The following is a 16,468-nucleotide window of genomic DNA, read 5'->3' on the forward strand; positions in this document are numbered from 1 at the left end:
TTCCTGGGGACTCAAACATCCTTCAGAGTGACCCATCACACTCTGTTTCCACTCTTTCCTTTGACTTTTGCTGTCTGTATATGTGCCTGGTCCCCCTAGAACATACACACATCTTGGCCAAAACTTTTACCCAGAAACTTCTGAAAGTTTGCCACTGTAGATGAGTAGTGGTTCAAACAGCAGCCACCAAAAAGAAAAAGAAAAAAAAGCTTTATAAATACTAGAAATGGTTTTAAAATCAGAATTGAATTTTACTGAAAAAGCACTATGTACAAATCTCCAAGTTAACTACAGAGTGCTCTATAAAATCCATTTATTTCATCTTTACTTTTGAAAATATCTTTAAAGTATGTTAGTTGATTTTTCTGGTAGTAGGCCAAACATTATAAAGCTGCTAGTTTTAGATGTGGAATGTAGATAAAGATTGGGCTGAATCTGAATAACTGTTCTTGGATGTTGTGTAAAGATGGTTCCATTTCTGTAAAACAAACAAATGAAAACAGCCCTATGTATGTGTGTGTCTGTATAGGGTTACCTCATCCTAGAGAAACATGAATGGATATATATGAAGTTATTAACAAGGGTTACTTTGCTGGGCAGTGCTGATATGGGGGAGTGAGGATGGCTGGGGCAAGTCAAACAAAATGCAAGAGGAAAAAGGGCATTGAAGGGGCATGTGTATAAATTTACATAAATGTATCTTTGTTTATAGATAGACATACAACAATTTGAGTAAGACACTTTCAAAAAGTGATCTGAGAAATGAGAAAATGGAAGTGACTCTAATTCTCACATACACTGAAATGTAGAATATGCTTTGGCTCTCTGGCTAGATTGCGTGTTCATTGAGGGGTCTTCAAACTTGAAATTTTAAGGTTCTCTACAGTTCTGTTAAAGAATCTGTCTGCCAGTGCAGGAGATGCAAGAGGCTTGGGTTCGATCGCTAGGTTGGGAAGATCCCCTGGAGGAAGAAATGTTAATCCATTCCAGTAGTCTTGCTTGTAAAATTCTGTGGACAGACGAGCCTGGTGGGCTACAGTCTATGGGGTTGCACAGAGTTAGATACCGCTGAGAGTACACACACACACACACACACACACACACATACACAGAGTTGTCTAAATTAAATTTGTCTGGGAATGCTATTCTACTTTAATTAGCATTTTGTTCTACTCTCATCAACTTGTTATGTATTGATAGTTTTTCATCTCATTTCATTTTTTGCCATCTTTTATCTGTAAATGCTGATTATAATTGAAAAAGATGTATTATATATTATTATACACATAATTAGATCTAAGTTTATTTCACTATTGCATACAGTTTACTCTACAGTAGGAATTTGGTCCATCTTAAAAAATCCTCTAGTATTTCTATGATGTCCTGTTTTGAAGGAAGCCCTCAAAGTATTAGGAAGCAATCCCTGAATAAGCTGGTATCACCTGAGATTTTCAATCGAGATCTTGTATCTCCTTTCAAAAGTGTGCCTAAAGTGGACTGTAACTGCTTTGGGGGTCACCCAGCACATTCATGGGGCACTCTTCCCGTGCAGAGGCTACAGGCATGGATCCACCTCTTTTGGTATACACACTCAGCACACGCAGGATGACAGACTGCTTTTCCTAAGCACTTACCATGTGTCAGATACTTTCCTCACAGTAAATCAGCAAGGGCAAATATTTTATATCCATTTAATAGATCAGGAACCTGAGGCCCACGGGGCTCAAGTAATCTATTCAAGAATGAGTAAATGGAGCCAATTGTGGAATTCTGTTTTCTTTGCGTCAATAGGACAGGGTGTTTTTGTTTTTGTTTTTTTCTCTTCCACTACACAAACTCAGCCACATCAGAAGGAAAACTGGAAGAGTTTTCATAACTCTGAGGACTTTCCTTCCTTTGATTCTTTCCCCAGCCACCGCTTTTGAGCACGTGACAGGGGATGGAAGAGAAAGATCAGGAGGGGGAAGAAGAGGATAGTCTCTATTCATTCAAATGCCAGGTTTCCCGGGAGAAAGGACTGTTGGGGGATAGTTCAGATTTGGGAAAATCTCCTTCTAAGAATTTCATCTACCCACTCACTTGGCTATCAGAGTATTCTGATCTTCTTAAGGTCAATTCATTCTTACTGTGTTTGGGCAGGGAGGAACTGAGCTTGGGAGTGTTTAAAGATATAAAAAGTGATAACAGAATTGGGGGAGGGGATCAATGATGTGAGCAGACTAAACTTCTTTCCCAAATCTTGAACTCCCCAAGGGTAAGCTTCCTTTTGTTAAATAGCAAGGGTTGAAAGGAACTTCCAGTAAAAGAAACACTCACTGTAATGGCCTATGGCCTACAATAAAATGGAAACAATGCAATGTGGATTTGTTTTCTCCATTACTTTGGACTCTCCACCGGCTCTCAGATTCAGTTCAGGGCAAATGTATTTGTTGTGTTTATTCCCCTCTGACACATGCACTTTCAAATTGAACTACTGTTTGAGTCTGTTAAGGGGGGCAAATCTAGCGTGTCTATTTGACATTTGAAGTCATTAATTATTGCGTAGGTTTCATCAGTTGTTTTAGCAGAAGGCTTTTGTTTGCTTCCCTTAAGTTTTCTTTTTTTAACTTTCTACTAGGACAAAGTAGCAGAGGACTGATTTTTGCTTCTTGTTGGCTCAAGCAAGAAACATGAGCCAGGCTTTGATTCCTCCATGTTTGATTGATAATTTTGAGAGTGTCTAGCCAGGTATTCTGAGTGTGATCCAGCAGGTAACAGCTGGAGAGCGTGTGGCAAGAGAAACCACACAGCAAGGGGCCAAATCACATTTTTCATTTATTACTGAACAGTTTTAGAATAAGTTGATGCTTAACACACGGCAATCTGATGTTTGATACAGTGTGTAATGTATGTTACTGTGTGTGCAGTCATACAATTATGTTTTGCATGATTGCTCATACAGTCTATTATAAGCTTGGAATATATATTTAAAAAATGTATTTCTCTTGAATTTTTTAGCAGAAAAATTATATTTTACATAGGTTAATACAGATTATATGTAAGATTAAGCTACATGTAGTTGTTTGGCGTGTACGACCCTCAGGGTCCTGCACCCATCTCTGAATTGTGGGTCCCCCCCCGCCAACGTCGAGCAGTGCTTCAACAACAGCTGGGTATCCTGCAATTCAACTCAATACATTTCTGACGCTGTCTACCTGGAGACAGCATCAGATTTTACAGATTAAAGGTTCAGTCCCACAACACTGCCCTCCACTTCTGAGAGTGGCCAGTGAGTCCAGATCCTCATCTTTGCTTCTGACTGACTGGTTACTATAAATCAGAGGGTCCTATGATCTCCTCCTTGGGTTCAGTTAATTTGCTAAAAGTGCTCGAAGAACTCAGAGAAACCTTTTTCTTATTAGATTTCCAGTTTATTATAAAAGGATAGAACTCAGGAACAGCCAGATGGAAGAGACATGTAGGACAAGTTAGGGAGAAAGAGGCACAGAACTTCCATGCCCCTTTCAGAGCAGGCTACCTCCCCAAATCTCCATGTGTTCACCAAGAAACTCCCTGAACCCCAGTCTTTTGGATTTTCACAGAGGCCTCCTTTCATAAGCACAACTGACTAAGTCATTTGCCTTTGGTCTTGAACTCAATCTCCAGCCCTCTCTCTTCATAGGACAGGGAGTAGGACAAAAAGATCCAACCCCTCTAATCTTGTGGTTCCTTCCCCCAACCAAAGATCTCCCCCCTACTTCCATGGAACCCCATCCCATCCTTAGGTGTGGTCCAAAAGTCATTAACAAAACACAAACAGTACTTTTATTGCTCTTACACATAGTTAATTCCAAGGGTTTAAGGAACTCTGTGCCTAAAACTGGACAAAGATCAAATATGTATTTTTAAATTATAAATCACAATATGGCAGATACTGTACACACTATATGGCCACTTCATACTGAAATAACTAAATTCTGCAGAAATACTCAGCGATTTTGAAGGACAAGAGAAAAATCATCTAAGACATTTCAAAGGGCAGCACCAGAAGAAACAAGAGACAGTCAATATTTAACTGGTGGTGTTCCCTCTTGTAGTTGCCTTCTTTTGCCTTTTGACTGGTTGGTTAGGGGATCCTAAAAGGCATCTCTGCTGTCTTTGCCCAGGGAATCATCAGCCATCCTGTGAGTAATAACCAGGCTTTGTGATCTGCTGCTCACTAGTTATAAATATGCTCTCAACAGCTTTTTAGACACTGTTAAACATTAAACAGACCCAGGATAATTGAAAACAGTAATTCTTATACCATTTAAATTCAAGGAAACTAATAGTTAATTTAGGATAGGAAAGGATAACAAGAGATGTTCCCATTTTCTTCTTGATGAAGGGGGCAACTGGTACCAAAGTTTATCCCACCAAGCCCATAATTTCTGAATTTGGGGCGCAATTACATGCAAAAATGGAAAATTGGAGACTTTGAATGAATTCCCTATTTAATCTTGCTTCAGAATTCCCTTAATTGGCATGGAATCTAAATTAAGAACCACAGAAAATAACATAGGTCCTATTCTGAGCTTCCCTGGTGGCTCAGTGATAAAGAATCCTCCTGCCAATGCAAGAGATTTGGGTTCGATCCCTGGGTCAGGAAGATCCTCTGGAGAAAGAAATGGCTACCCACTTCAGTATTCATGCCTGATAAATCCCATGGACAGAGAAATCTGGTGGGCTATAGTCCATAGGGTCACAAAAGAGTAGGACATAACTTAGCGACTAAACAATGAAACAAATGCATACAGTATAAAATTCACCTTTTAAAATGTACAATTTAGTGGTGGTTAGTATATTTACAAAGTAGTACAACCATCACCAGTATCAAATTTTAAGAATATTTTTATCACCCCCAAAGAAACCCCATACCCATTAGCAGTTACTTCCGTTTCCTCCCTTCCTCAAGCCATGGCAATAGCTGACATACTTTCTATCTCTATAGGTTTATCTGGCCTATTCACTCCTGCCTTAATCAGATGAACTAAGTCGTAGTGTTTATTTTTGTCCCATGTCTTCTGTCAAGAGTCCTTTGCACTCTCTTTGTATGTACTATTTCTACACTGAAGGCCTCCCATGTGTAAATACCCATATAAAGAACTTACTACAATTTTATCATGTCTTTTTGTCTCATTCAGGTTATTAATTCCAGGAGATCAGGGAGATCTTAAAATTTGCTATTTATCGAGCACTTCTTGTGTTATTGGTACTTGACTGAGGCCACGTACTTATTGGGTGCCTACTCCTTACTAGGCACTGTGCTACGTGCTGGGGGGCAATTTCTATTTCTGAATTATTTGATTTTTACTACTGCCTTGGATGCTTTATATCATTATTACAATTGTATAGACATTGAACTTAAGGTCCAGATTTTTCCAGCTAGTAAGTGGAAGAGGAAGGATATGAACCCAAGGTCGGACAGACTTTCCAAGTCATAGTACACTCAGTATGATCCCCATCATAACCTTCACATAAATATTCCCACGTATACCTAATTCAGTACCCAACACTCACAGTGTGCTTGGTCCATATTTCATTTTGGACTGATACTCTTCATATAGCCCTATTGTACAAAATTTAAGAGTAGTAAGTGTGTTTTAAAAAGTAGGAGAAAATGTTTAACCTCACAAGTTATCAGAGGAATGCAAAGCTGAAAGAAAAAGGAGGCTTTTTTTTTTTTAAATCTTCTGGCCACATTGCACTGCATGTAGGATCTTGTTTCTCACCCAAGGATTGAACCTGTGTCCCCTGCATTGGAACTGGAGAATATAAACCACTAGACCACCAGGGAAGTTCTGAGGCATTGTTTTATATTTGCTAACAGGCATCTATAAAGTGACAATGTTTAAGTGTTTGCAAAATTTTGGTGTATCCTTAAATTTCAGATGAAAGTATGGAATGTAAGAACTGTCCAAAAAAAGTTCAATTCCCCAGACTTATTGAAGGAATTTAACATAAAGAAATAATCCAAAGAAAGAGAAGAGCATTTTCTGTAGAAAAATGTTCAATTACAACATTATTTCTAATAACAATGCATTATTTAAATACCCAAGAACAGTTTAATGTTACAGTGTGGCAGATATTCTTAAATAGAACATTATGCAGCAACCAAAAGTGGTAATTATGAAGACCTAAAAAATGTTTGAAAACAATGAAAAAGTTTGAATGTGGACTTACATTTAAGCCTTGAGTATAACCATGTAACAATTATATGTGAAAACAAGTTTTAAAAACTTACAACATTTGGCACAGAGTAAACAGTAATGGTTGAATGAAAGGGTGACTGAACAGAAATAGAAAACATCCTGCTTGGTATGTGATCTCATCCCCAGACGTTACAAGATTTAAATAATATACTATGGCTGAAGCAAGATATTTTTAATCATGCTAAAGCTTTCATAGTGACCCAGGAAATGTCAATCGTTATAAGAGATCATTGCAGGTCTAGAAAAATTTAACATTTTTGATGATACATGCATGCAAATGATGTATAAAAAAACCTTAGATCACTTAGAGAATGGTAGTGATTATATCAACAATCCTAATAGCCTTATGAGGGCCCAGGAGCTTAAGCTTCCTTAGCTTCAGGACCAATGAGCCTTTGAGTGTTACATTTCCAATGGAAATGTTCCACTTTCTACCTTCTGATTACGAACCCAAGGCTTAAACATGATGGGTATATTACAGTGTAAAAGAGCTTACATATATATTAATATTTACCTAGGAATTATATACAAATATATAAAATAATACTTGTAACTCTGAATGGTATAATCTATATTTTATTATACCTGTAAGAAGACATGTACATGTGCATATTATTTTCACGGAACTGGAATGGTGTTATAGCACATTAACTAGCTCTGGCAGAAGGAGACATTTATTAATCATCACAGCCTCTATTTCTTCTTCTTTTCTAAAAATTTTTATTTATTTAATTTTGTCTGCACTGGGTCTTCATTGCTGAGCTTGGGCTCTCTCCAGTTGTGGCAAGTGGGAGCCATTCTCCAGTCGCAGATGGACTTCTCATCGCGGTGGCCTCCCTTGCTGTGGAGGTGCTCTAAGTCATTCAGGCTTCCACAGTTGTAGGGCACGGGCTCAGTTGCTGTGGCACATGGGCTTTAGTTGCCCCATGTCATGTGGGGTCTTCCCATACCAGGGATCAAACTCCTGTCCCCTGCATTGGCAGGAGGGCTCCTAACCACTGGACCACGGAGGAAATCCTGGTTCTTCTTTTGTGTCTTGGAGGCCCACTCCTGAGCCCCTCCCCATGTCACCATTGAGGAACATGTCTCCAGGTCTCTCCAGTTCTTCATCTGCCTCTGCCCGAATGTTCGGCACCCAGCGATGCCTTGGTCACTGGAAACAACCACCAAAAGGTTCTGCCTTGCTTAGCCTCACCCTTTTACTTGCCCAGTTCTATCTCAATCCACAGCTTTACCTAGGCTCCTTTGCTCCTTTTTTTCTGAGTAGAAATTAACTCAAGTTGTTAGAGGGGGAAGAACTGTAAATTGTAGCACAAAAATCTGCTGTTAAAGAAAAAGGAAGCTGTTCTAATTTTGGGCGCTGCAAATACATTAAACCACTTATTGAAGTCTTCTTGGTGCCTCAATATTACATGGCCTTATGGCCTTCACTCCAGGCACCTGAGATTAATCAGCTTTTAAGGAAGACAGTCTTAAACAACTAAACAGGAAATAGGACATCCCAAATCTGAGGATAGTCACTGTGGGGCTAGAACATAACAGAGCATATCTGAATTTTGTAAGGTCACAGAAGAGATGGTTTCTATTCAGGAATCCTTTAGTGAGAAAAGAAGTCTGTTCGTGGCAAGTAGAGGGGGAGGATAAAGTGGGTACGACTCTTTGCTTACATTAATTGGCAAGATACATGGACTCTGGAGTAGGATACAGCTGCAGGAGCATTTGAGGGGGGATAGTTACCTCTCTGAAGTTATGGCTTTGGGAAGAGATCAGCAGGAAGTTTTGGCTAAGTTATTGATGACCAAGTGGCAGTTAATTATGGCATTTCTAACGTCCAGATAGTTGCTTTTAGACTGGATAGTCTAACATCTGAACAGTCACTTTAGACTGGATTTTATTTGTGCTTACTTATTCTTAAATGCATATATTCTTATGCCCTTCTCAATCTTGGAGGTAGAATGAAAAATTAGATATCAACTTCTTTTTAATTTTAATCACATATTTGAAAATTCTGCGTGAAAATGTCACCTATCAAAATAACAAGTTTTTCTGATCATAGTGTAACATTTCACCCTAGCTCTCACCACCCTCAGAATTTTACTGCTGTATAAGAGCTCAGGATTTGGGGAAAACAAACAGAAGGTTCTCATAGCATAGCTAAGGCAGGGGATGCTGCATTGACAAAGAAGAAACCATATGTGGGAATATGGTAAAAGGAGGACAGTTATCCCACTAATGTGTGGTCAAAACCTTGGGAGAAAACACATAGTTCCTATTTGGTCCTGAATTTATACCATGTTTAGTTGAAAGAACATAGGCTCTTAAATCAGAGTGAATCTTTGTTTCATTATTTAAAAGCTGTATAACATTGAGCAAGTTGCTTTATCTAGTTGTACACAAGATTTGGGCTTCCCTGGTGGCTCAGTGGTGAAAGAATCCCTTGCAACTCAAGAGACACGGCTTTGACCCCTAGGTTGGGAAGATCCCCTGGAGGAGGAAATGGCTACCCACTCCAGTATTCCTGTCCAGGAAATCCCACAGTCCATGGAGTCACAAAGAATCGACATAAATTAGTGGCTAAGCACGCACTCAAATTTTAGCATGCATCATTAGAATCCCCTAGAGGGCTATATTTACACAGATTGCAGAGGTCTACCCTGAAGTTTCAGATTCAGTAGTGCTGGGTGAGGCTCAAGAATTTGCATTTCCAACAAATTTTCAGGGACCACACTTCAAGAACCATCAGATTAACCCAATTTGAGTCTCAATCTTCACCTATAAGATGGTGCTAATATTACCTATGTCACAGAATTGTGTGACAATAATATCCAGCTTGTATTGGGCACTTATGCGGTGTGCCAGCCAAACACTATCCTAAGCATGTTATAATCACTTAATTCTCACAGGTGGGACTTTCCTGGAGGTCCAATGGCTAAGACTCCACACTTCCAGGGGTAGGCACGGGTTCCAACCCTGGTAAGGGGACTAAGATCCCGCATCCTGCATGCTGTGTGGCACAGCCAAAAATAGGGGGGAAAGTTCTCAGAAACCTCTTGAGAAAGGATTTTCTATCACAGAAGAGGTAACTGGGACAAGGAAAGTTTGCTTAAGGTCAAACAGCTAAAAAGCAGAATTTTGATCCAGGCGGTCTTGGGTCCAGAGCCATGCTCTTAACCATGCCCTGATGCCACCTTTTGAAATTAAAGGAGATCATGTGTAAGGTATTGCTATGGTGTCTGGCACATGGATAATTAATATGTGTAGCAACTGGTAGTAATTTTGAGTTGTTCTTTCTCAAAAGGACCCGGGGCAGGGAAACAAGATACAGGAAGGTGATGTGCATGCATTCTCAGTGGCTTCATCTGTCAAATGGTGTCAGGCTGGTGGTTTGGCTCCCTGAGCCTCTTTGCTTCCTCATCTTAATAAAAAGATACGTGGAGAAAGGGGATAGTGATGGGAGCATCAGTCTTCAGAAGTTTCACCCAGCCACTTTGTCTAGTGTTAAGCCCTAGATTTCACTCTCTCAGGGTGAGACGAACCCTCAACCCCAAAGCACATTTACACATCATCCAGGTTGGCTCAGGGCTTGGTCAAAAGGGAGAGTGTTTTCTAGAACCAAGCTTTAGCATTCTCATTGGAACTTGAATCCACTCAATTTCAAATATGTCCCCTGAGCCAACTTTGACTATCTGGCTAATATGATGATGATACTATACATATAACACTAAATAGGGTATACAACTTCTCTAAAGAGAAAAATAAGAAAAGGACATGAGAAGATCCTGGTTATTCATTGCATCATTCTGTCTTTAATGAAAGTCTGTGGAATGATTTTCTTGGGGAGTGGAAGTCACTTCCAGGACGGCCTAGAGTTGTCACTAACTTGTCCTGAAAAGAAGTCAGAGCCTTAATGTTTATAAGCTCATCAAGCCACAAACTAAATCTTGAATTAGAAAAGCAAAATTCCCCTGGTTCAATGCTTTAATAAGTAGCAGCAGGAAAAATGGTGACTTATTATGTAAGATATTGTGATGGATATTTTTTATATTTAGCTTTATTTGGAAAATAATGTCTTTAAACTCCAACACCTTCAACTCCATCATTTGGATATTTCTTCTTTTACACCTTGAAAAACAGTCATATACCTTGAACAAATTCAGTAAAATTTCTGTTGCAAAAATCTGACACTTAGAAAAGTTAGAGGGAATTTTTCCCTAAAGGAGGAAATAAACCAAAATCCAATTATTTATGGTTGTAGCTGGAATTATTCCAGGTGCTCAGGATTAAACTATTATTCCCTTGAGAAAGCAAAATATCAAAAGTACTAAGGATGAGGGTAATGTGATAAATGGGTATATGGCTTTTACTTCTGTGACTATTATCATTAATAAAACAAATTTGTACATATATACCTTCATACATATATTTATAAATATCTACACCACTCCTTTTCTATTAGTTACTACATATTGAAAACTAAGATGGTAGAAATTCAGAACAGAAAACATAATTGACAAAGTTGGACCCTTTTCATCAAGAAGAACAGATGTATTTTCCTGGTCTTGCTATAATACTCTGAACAAGTTGTCCTATCCTTGCACGCACTGCGTTTTTCCATCCATACCCCTTACCTCCAGAAGGGAATGCTGTGAGGATTATCAGGACAATGTTGGCAAATGTGTCTAGAATTTGCTGGTAGGCAACATTGAAAATCAAAGCACAATAATGTTTGGCACTTTTGATAATCTAGGGTCTAACTTCTCTGACTAAAGCTTACTCTGCATAGAAACACAAATATCAAATCCTGGCCTGTAACAATTCCATCGCCAGTTACTTACTCATTAGCTGGAGACCTTTGATGTTTTACATCTACGAAGTTTCTAATCTTTCTGAAAAGTAGAGGAAGCACTCATTGGTTTACGTTTACATTTGGCCTTTTAATTTTGTAATTCCACCTTTCCCTTCCCCCTTTCTTTCCACTTTGCGGATCTCACAGGTGTCTGGTCCGACCTGTCAGGTGGGTCTCTGTTTGCCTGTCATTTGGGAAGCTGATGGTCTTACCTGGGCATGGCTGATTGCACAAAGCGGAACAGGGGTTAGTTTGAATTGCAGGTGTGAGCAATCAGTGTAGATCAGCACTAATCCATCAGATATTAGAACGCCAAGCTGCAGCAGACATGGCAGAGAGAGCCAAATGCTGAGAGTGACGGTAGCTGTGTGTGTGTGTGTGTGTGTGTGTGTGTGTGACCAGCAGTTCCAGTGCTAAAGGATTTTGTGTTTGCAGAATGTGGTCTTCCTCATGCTGACCATGACACTTCCTCATTGAGGACTCACGCTGATTGTGGCTGTATAAAACCTCACGGTGATAAGAGGCAAATAAGAAACTAATCACATCTTCAGGTAGCTTATACCCCAAAAGAGAGACATTGATGTACAGCCTAAGGTATGCTTAGCTCACATTATACAATGATATATACCTCAGCCTATAGAATTCTAAGTTCAAGTAGCCATTCTGTCATTTATTGTCTATTTGATCTTGGGAAAGTTTCTAATTTTCACTGAACTTCACATTCTCTCGTGTATAAAATAGGCACAATCCCTACTTAGAAAAATTATTGTCTCTGGCATATAGTAGGTGCTAAATACATGTTTGTTTTTTTCTTTTTTTGAACTATTACCTTTAGAAAGTAATATTGTCTGAATGATAATGTGAATCATGAATGCCCTGAGTGGTCCACATGGAGTGAGAACCAGGAGACCCCACTCATGATCCAGGAGGCCCACAAAGCTTTCAGGATGGGCAGGATGTGATGAACCTGAGCCTCGAAGATTCAGATGGGTTCACAGGGAAGTGGCATAAACACAGGCTGGCAGGTGGGCCTTGGGACAGCAACAAGTCCATTTGGGTTAAACCATTCAGACCTAAAAGTCTGAAGGATCCAGATTGTCAAGGACAGTGCTCTTAATAGGTTTATCCTTCCAAAACCAATTCTGAGATCTGAAGCCCTGCCAGCCATTTGTCAAGGTTCTGTTGTAAATACATCACTGTCATCCACTTGTGCAAAAAGCCCAGGCAACACAGGAGGCACAATTTTCCTTCTTGCCAGAGAGTCTGATTGACTGAATGTACCTTCCTCAGTCAAAGAATGTCTTAGCAGTACATGTTACATCAGGGAGCACTGACCTTTGATTAACTTCAGTACCACAAACATGAGGGAGGATCCTCCTTACATGAGGAGAATCCCTTACAGTATTGATGGTTTGGATTTAAACATGGGTCCATAAGCCTGTGAGGCCCAAGAGGCTGCAGGCAGCTTAGGACTAAGGTACACTATAAGAGGTTGTGGGTGTTAACTTCCTGCAGTGATCATTTCACAATTCAGATAAGTCAAGTTGTTATGCTGTCCAGCTTGCACTTATACAGTGCTGCAGGTCAATTTATCTCAATAAAAGTGGAAAAAAATTAAAATCTTAAAAAGGCTGAGATACACAAAAAAGTGACTTGTGAGCAAAACACCCAGTCATATAGGCAAGTAGAAAGTAATAGATGACGTCAGGAAACCTCTGTCATTTATTAATGGGGAGACCCTGGAACATGCCACCTTATCTCCTAGGGCCTCAGTTGCCCCATGTATAAAATTAGGGTGTCACAGTAGTCATGAGTGGAAATCAACTTTTTTAATTCTAAGTCTCTCTTGTGCATGCTCAGTCCCTCAGTCATGTCTGACTTTTTGCGACCCCATGGACTGTAGCCCGACAGGCCCTCTATCCATTAAATTTTCTGGGCAAGAATACTGGAGTGGGTAGCCATTCCTTTCTCCAGGGGATCTTCCCCACCCAGGAATCGAACCTGGGTCTCCTGCACTGAAGGAGGATTCTTTACCATGTGATCCACCAGTTTCTTAGGTGATAACAAAAGCTCTTTTACGTCAATACGTCTAGTGTAGAATCACAACCTGTAAATAAAACTAGAGCAGCTCCGGCCAGTGGGCACAGGTCTTGCTAAGGCCTCAATGTCCTCTGTCTCCTGCCCTATCCTCAGAGTTGGGTGGAGAAGGTCACCTTGTCCTCTTCAGGACATGATGTCCAAGCTGATAGACTACAAAGTTGCTGAGATTTCTCATACTTCACACAAGTCCCAGTCCTATCACACTTAAATTAATGTAGTTTTCAATTTTTTCTTTAAGTTGACTGAAACATTTTAGAAAATAAACTCATGTCCCTAGGCCTCTCTTTTAGCAGATTGCATAATTTTTCTCTCTGCAATGGTTTTTATTCTCAAGACAAATTTCATTTCACTAATGATTGCCAGAGCTCCAACACCAAGAGCCCTGATTGAGAGGGCATTGAAAGATTATATCTCATTCTGAGTCAGAAGTATTCTTATTCATACAGGAAGCTAGCTTTGTTAGGAAAGATACCCAAATGTTCACAGTAAAAAATCTTGTTTGACATTGAAACAGAGGTGAGGAAACTTACAGAGAATTTTCTCAGTAGCAGAAGAGGCTTCGCCTGGAATTGGTTGATGCTTGTCTGTTGATGTCTAGCCCAAGTGAGAGCAGCACAGTCATACTGAAAGGCAAATGCCCTGGCCCTGAGAAGTTTGAGCAAAAAGGAAAGCAGCTGAAAGATGCTGAGATCTTAACCCTTCAAAAGTTTCCCAGTCCACTTCTACCCCTGTTAGAACGGTCAGTGCAAAGCTGGGGAAGATACCTTAAAACATGGGCTTTCTGAGCTTCCTAGCCCTGTCATTCCCCTGCAGCAGACTCAGTGGAGAAGCAAGTCAGGCCTTGATTATCTCTAAGGATACAAAAACTCAGACCACACTGTAAGCAGAATGATTATGCATATGTTGTTGTTGTTCAGTGGCCAAGTCATGTCCAACTCTCTGAGACTCCATGGACTGCAGAGCACCAGGCCTCTCTGTCCCTCACCATCTCCCGGAGTTTGCCCAAGTTCATGTCCATTGCATTGGTGATGCCACCCAGCCATCTCATCCTCTGATGGCCTCTTCTTCTGCCCTCAATCTTTCCCAGCATCAGGGATTTTTCCAGTGAGTCAGCTCTCCACATCAGGTGAGCAGAATACTAGAGCTTCAGCTTCAGTATCAGTCCTTCTGATCAATATTCAGGGTTGATTTCCTTTAAGATTGACTGGTTTGATCTCCTTGCTGTTCAAGAGACTTTCAGGAGTCTTCTCCAGCACCACAGTTTGAAGGCATCAATTCTTTGGAGTTCTGCTTTCTTTACAGTCCAGCTTTCACTACTGTACGTGACCACTGGGAAGACTATATGGGATTATGCACATACCGTAGGATGAATGCATAGTAAATTAGAAATCATATCCTATATACAGTCACCATCTGCTGTCATGAAATACCTGTGACTAGTTGGCATGCTTCATCTCAGAGGAGCAGCTGCACAGACCAAAGGATTCTCATGACCTTCTTGAGCCACTCAAACTTCACCTTTGCAGCTAGTGAGCCCCGTGGCTAGCCAAGGGGTGTGTATTCTCTTCTGTGCCTCATTTCTGCCCTATATTCAGTGAAAGGGTTCTGTCCTGGAACTGTAATCTGAAGAAAGTTCGAGGTTCATCAATAATTCTTGAGAGTTGTGCTTGAAATTCTATACTAATTTAAAATTCTATGCTAATATTGAATTACCATGCTAATTTTTTCACACACCAAAATGTACATTATTATGCACATTATAATAAAAGGAAAACAAAGAAGCAAATCCTGGCAAACAGAAAAGCCAATAGCAAGCTAAATGTTGTATATTGGCCCGATCAGAAGGATAGCTGTATAGCTATGTTATTCTATGTTATTCTGGTTAGTTGCTCAGTCCTGTCCGACTCTTTGTGACCCCAGGGACTGTATCCCGCCAGGCTGCTCTGTTCATGGAATTCTCCAGGCAACAGTACTAGAGTAAGTTGCCATTCCCTTCTCCAGGTCAGGATCTTCCTGACCCATGGTTTGAACCTGGTTCTCCTGCTTTGCAGGCAGATTCTTTCCCATCTGAGCACCCAGGGAAGCCCCTGCTGTGTAAGGATATTCTAATTTAAAGCTTAATATTTGGAAAGTCCCTTAACCTCTCCAATGCTCAATTTCTTCTTCTATAACATCAGTTTAGTAAAATTTACTTTGCAGAGTGGTTATGAGAAATAGTATTTTTTTTTCACCTTCTTAGCATAGTGTCTGGCCCATAGTGAAAGTGAAGTCGCTCAGTCATGTCTGACTCTTTGCAACCCCATGGCCTGTAGCCTACCAGACTTCTCTGTCCATAGGATTTTCTAGGCAAGAGTACCGGAGTGGGTTGCCATTTCCTTCTCCAGTATCTGGCCCATCAGTCAGTTCAGTCGCTCAGTCGTGTCCGACTCTTTGCGACCCCATGAATTGCAGCACGCCAGGCTTCCCTGTCCATCACGAACTCTCGGAGTTTACCCAAACTCATGTCTATCGAGTCGGTGATGCCATCCAGCCATCTCATCCTCTGTTGTCCCCTTCTCCTCCTGCCCCCAATCCTTCCCAGCATCAGGGTCTTTTCCAATGAGTCAACTCTTCGCATGAGGTGGCCAAAATATTGGAGTTTCAGCTTCAACATCAGTTCTTCCAATGAACACCAGGACTGATCTCCTTTAGGATGGACTGGTTGGATCTCCTTGCAGTCCAAGGGACTCTCAAGAGTCTTCTCCAACACCACAGTTCAAAAGCATCAATTCTTCAGCACTCAGCTTTCTTCACCGTCCAACTCTCACATCCATACACGACTACTGGAAAAACCATAGCCTTGACTAGATGGACCTTTGTTGACAAAGTAATGTCTCTACTTTCTAACATGCTATCTAGGTTGGTCATAACTTTCTTTCCAAGGAGTAAGTGTCTTTTAATTTCATGGCTGCAATCATCATCTGCAGTGATTTTGGAGCCCCCCAAAATAAAATCTGACACTGCTTCCATTGTTTCCCCATATATTTGCCATGAAGTGATGGGACCAGATGCCATGATCTTAGTTTTCTGAATGTTGAGCTTTAAGCCAACTTTTTCACTCTCCTCTTCCACTTTCATCAAGAGGGGCTTTATTTTTTCACTTTCTGCCATAAAGGTGGTGTCATCTGCATATCTGAGGTTATTGATATTTCTCCTGGCACTCTTGATTCCAGCTTGTGCTTCTTCCAGCCCAGTGTTCCTCATGATGTACTCTGCATATAAGTTAAATAAGCAGGGTGACAATATACAGCCT

Source organism: Giraffa tippelskirchi, chromosome 2, assembly GCF_054371585.1.
Source record: "Giraffa tippelskirchi isolate mGirTip1 chromosome 2, T2T-mGirTip1v1.2.pri, whole genome shotgun sequence".
In the NCBI taxonomy this organism is placed as follows: Eukaryota; Metazoa; Chordata; class Mammalia; order Artiodactyla; family Giraffidae; genus Giraffa; species Giraffa tippelskirchi.